General features: G+C 36.9%; 1 non-coding gene across 1 annotated transcript; it reads left to right on the forward strand.

Annotated features, from left to right (window-relative positions):
* Positions 1 to 1652: 1652 nt before the first annotated feature.
* LOC121211590 (small nucleolar RNA R71) lies at positions 1653 to 1758 on the forward strand. The gene has a single exon (XR_005906810.1). It is a non-coding gene; the product is annotated as a small nucleolar RNA R71 (small nucleolar RNA).
* The last annotated feature ends 2975 nt before the right edge of the window (positions 1759 to 4733 follow it).

The following is a 4733-nucleotide window of genomic DNA, read 5'->3' on the forward strand; positions in this document are numbered from 1 at the left end:
AAAAAATAACCATCTAAATTACTTACTTGAGAAAGGAATAAATGGCTAAAAGTTTCAAGCTCCCATGGCTATTTCTTGGAGGAAAAATCTATGGAAGAAAGAAGAGTAAAAAGATGATAATAGTTTTCTCTTTATTTTATTTGTAGACAATATTAAGTCATCAACTCACCTCACCATTTGACCAATTGATTTATCTTGTCCCTATGGTCGGCCAAGCTTCTTTTAAGGGTCTAATTGCACTTTAAAGACCTCTAATTATGGCTCTCTAGTTATTTAACACCTTTGGCTAGCAAATCTCAACTTTTTCCCTTTATGCGATTTAGTCCTTTTTCACAATTAGGCTCACAATGCTAAAATTAATTTACCAAAATTTTCACACTCATATAATCATACTATGACACCAAAATAATAATAAAAAATAATTTATTGACTTCAGATTTGTGGTCCCGAAACCACTGTTTCAACTAAGCCCAAAATCGGGCTATTACAATTCTCCCCCTTAGGGATTTTCGTCCCCGAAAATCTTACCGGTGAATAAGTTCGAGTATTGGTCTCTCATGGTCTCCTTAAGTTCCCATGTGGCTTCCTCGACTCCATGTCTATGCCACAAAACTTTAACAAGTGCTATACTCTTATTCCTCAATTGTTTAACCTCCTGAGCCAAAATCTTAACCAACTCTTCGCCATAAGTCATATTCGGCTGAATCTCAACCTCAGTTGGCGCGATTACATGCGAAGGATCCTATCTATATCGACAAAACATGGACACATGGAACACGTCATGAATCTTTTCTAACTTTGAGGATAAGGCCAATTAGTAGGCAACAGGCCCTACTCTCTCGGTAATCTCATAAGGTCCTATAAAGCGAGCGCCCAGCTTACCTTTTCTATCGAATTTGAGGACTTTCCTCCATAGTGATACTTTCAAAAACACTCTCTCACCAACTTGAAACTCAATTTCCTTTCGTTTCAAATCTACGTAGGATTTCTGTTTATTGGAAGTAGCCTTCAAACAGTCGCGAATCACCTTAACTTTCTCTTCGATTTTTTTGACTAAATTAACCCCGAGAATTTGATTTTCGTTAAGTTCAGTCCAATATAAGGGTGTCCGACACTTGCGTCCATATAAAGCCTCATAAGGCGCCATTATTAGACTAGACTGATAACTATTATTGTAGGCAAACTCTATCAACGGTAAGTACTCTTCCCAACTACCTTCAAACTCGAGAACACAACACTGCGACATGTCTTCTAAGATCTGAGTCACTCTTTCTGACTAACCGTCGGTTTGCGGGTGAAATGCCATGCTAAAATTCAATTTTGTTCCTAATGCCTCTTGCAACTTTTTCCAAAATCGCGAGGTAAACCTCAAATTTCTATTCGGAATAATTGAAAAGGGTACTCCATGAAGTCTCACGATCTCGAAAACATACAATTCAGCCAATTTCTCAAGGGAATATCGGTACGTATTGGTATAAAATGTACCAACTTTGTCTTGTCACTGATAGTTGTTCAGTGACATCTCCTTTATAAATTCGTAGGCATCTTCCGCTGTTTTATTGTTGATAGTTCCGCCAGCAGCAGCGTCACTCATTTGTCTTGTCGAGGGATTCACACCATTGTAGAATGTTTGAACTTGCAACCATAGAGGTAACCCATGGTGAGGGCACCTTCTCAATAGATCCTTGTATCTCTACCATGCATCGTAAAGTGTTTCTAAGTCCATCTACACAAAAGAAGAGATACCATTGTGTAATTTAGCCGTTTTAGTCGGCGAAAAATATTTTAGTAAAAATTTCTCGATCATTTGCTCCCAAGTAGTGATAGACCCTCGTGGTAATGAGTTTAACCACTATTTAGCTTTGTTTCTCAGTGAGAAGGGAAATAACCGAAGACGGATGGCATCACCAGAAACGCCATTGATTTTGAATGTATTGCAAAATTCCAGGAAATTTGCTAAGTGAGTGTTGGGATCTTCATCTTGCAAGCCATCAAACTGAACAAACTGCTGTATCATCTGAATAGTCTTTGGTTTTAATTCAAAATTATTCGCAGCAATAGCAGGTCTAACTATACTTGATTCAGTTCCTGTTAAAGAGGGTTTAGCATAGTCATACATAGTACGTGGAGTAGGATTTTGATTAGCTGCAATTGCAGGCGGCAGCTGATTGTCTTGGTTTTCAGCCATCTCGTCTGTTGGAGGTGGAGTATTGTCTTCTTGTTCAGTTTTTGTGTATCGTAAACTATGCCTTATTTCTCCTTAATTTCTACGAACTGTTCGATCGATTTCTTCGTCAAAAAGTAAAGGTCCTGATGGGTTTCTTCTAGTCATAAACTATAAAAACCTGCCAAGAGAAAGAAAAAGTAAATTAATAAATAAGAAAATAAAATAAAATTGTAAGAAAAATAAATGGCTAAAGTAATAAAAATTTAGTGTTCCTAATATTTCAGTTCCCCGGCAACGACGCCAAAATCTTGATTGCAGTGATTCGTAACAAGTAATAAATATTTATAAGGAAGATCAAACCTAGACTAACTATTATCATGACAAAAAGGAAAGCGCACCTATTGAACAATAGTATAGTAATGGCAAGACCGAGATATCGTACCAAGGGAACCAAAAGTACTAGTAATAACTATCTTTTTATTGTCTAGCCTAGGAATAAAAGTGTTTGTTTTAATTAACTAATTATTTAAACTAAGAACGCACAGAGAAAAGAATTGGGGAATTTCTTTTGGGAAAATCGATTGACTTGAGACAATACCTAAGGAAAAATCCACCTAGACTTTACTTGTTACTTTGGGTCCGGATCGGACGATTTATTCATTCAACTTGTTTCGTAGAGATCCGTAAGTTATGTTATTATCCCTATTCAAGACTAATAACGTCTAATCCCTAGATTGAATAACCGAGACTTTTCTCTAATTAACGCTCTAGGGTTGCATTAACTCGATCTATGGATCCCCTTATTAGGTTTCACCCTAATCCGGCAAAATCTTGTCACCCTATTTCTAGGCGCGCAATCAACTCTGCTTAATTATGACAAATGTACTCTTAGACAGGGTCTATTCCTCCTCTGAATAAGAGCATGTCTTCAATCAATATCGTGGCATATCAAAACAAGAATTAAGAACACATAATTAAGAACAACTTAAATACTTATCATAGGATTCAGAAAATAATAACAAGATTCGTCTTAGGTTTCATTCCCCTTAGGTATTTAGGGGATTTAGTTCATAACTAAATAAGAAAACATCTCATAAGAATAAAGAATACAAAACATAAAGAAAACCCAAAACTCCTAAGGGAAATTGAGGAGAGATCTTCTGTCTTGATGATGAATCCGGCTTTTGAGATGGATCAATCGGCTTCCTTGGGGTAATTCCTTATCCCTCTTCTCTGTCTCCCTTTTTCTCCTCCTCTAGTGCGTATTTATAGGCTTTGGAATGCCTCGAAACCCTCCAAAGTGGCCTTTTTCGAATTAGACTTAACTTGGGCTCAATAGGGACATGCCCGTGTAACACGGCCGTGTGACGTGATTGCCGGGCCGTGTTCAATCCGTTAAATTACACACGGCCGTGTGGGTCAATGGCCAGGTCGTGTGAATCGTGAAAGCCTTAGCCGACACCTTCGAAAGACACGGGCGTGTAAGCTGTCTGTGTGGCAAGGCTTAAGCGGTGTCATCTTCTCGATTTGGTCCATTTTGTCCCTTTTTTGCTCGTTTTTGGTTCCTTTTGACTCTTAGTGCTCTCCTAAGTACAAAACATGAAATTAAAGCATTAGGAGCATCGAATTCACCAATTCTAATGAGAAATCATCTATAAAATGCATTAAACATGGGGTAAAAATATGTATAATTTACGGTTTATCAAGTACCCCCACACTTAAGCATTTGCTTGTCCTCAAGCAAAATTCTCAACTCATAATCAGAATGAATCCTTCTCAACTTATAATTTCTATCAATAATATCTCAAATTAATCCATAGGTAATCATACATTGAGAATTTAACTAAAAGAACATAAAAGTTGCAATCATTCTCAGTTGAGCATTTTATCCCGAAAATATAAGTGTCCTCCCTCATTTAAATAATTACCTTTAGTTCAGAATATCACAGAGTTTTACATCCTCTCTAAAGATTCACTCAAATCACTCAAGGTGTTTGGAGGACAATAAAGGAAGCACTCAATAGTCAATAATGGAAAGTCATTACCATAGGCTTGCATGAAAATCAAATCTCCACCACTTTAATTTTAAGATGATACATCAATCAGAAGGTCTTTAGAGGGGTGTAATGTGGCTTGGTTAGGGGGTGTGGTCACAAGTTGAAAGAAAGGGTTAGAATCGAGATTGAATTGAAAATTTTCCTAACGAGAAAAAGAGTTAATCTTCACTTGCATACAACAGAGCTTCTCTCAGAATATGAAATTACAGATATGCATACATAGTTGTGTTTTTTTTAAGAACAAGTTAAATAATGTAGGCTAAATATCAAGAACAAAACATAGCTAGGCAATCCATTCAACTCAAATCTTGACAAAAATAGGGATTAATTTAGATGATTTCAACAATAATGGGTTAAAGGTTAATATTAAGGGTAATACAAGAATTGGTTTGTTGGGCTCAAGGGGGTTTACTAGGGGTTAATCGTGGAGGTAGGCTTTTCATGGCATGAGTGGGTTAATCTTAAGTGCCTTAATCATATTGATATATCAAATCAAATGGTGTGGTCTC

Source organism: Gossypium hirsutum, chromosome A12 (genome assembly GCF_007990345.1).
Source record: "Gossypium hirsutum isolate 1008001.06 chromosome A12, Gossypium_hirsutum_v2.1, whole genome shotgun sequence".
NCBI lineage: Eukaryota > Viridiplantae > Streptophyta > Magnoliopsida > Malvales > Malvaceae > Gossypium > Gossypium hirsutum.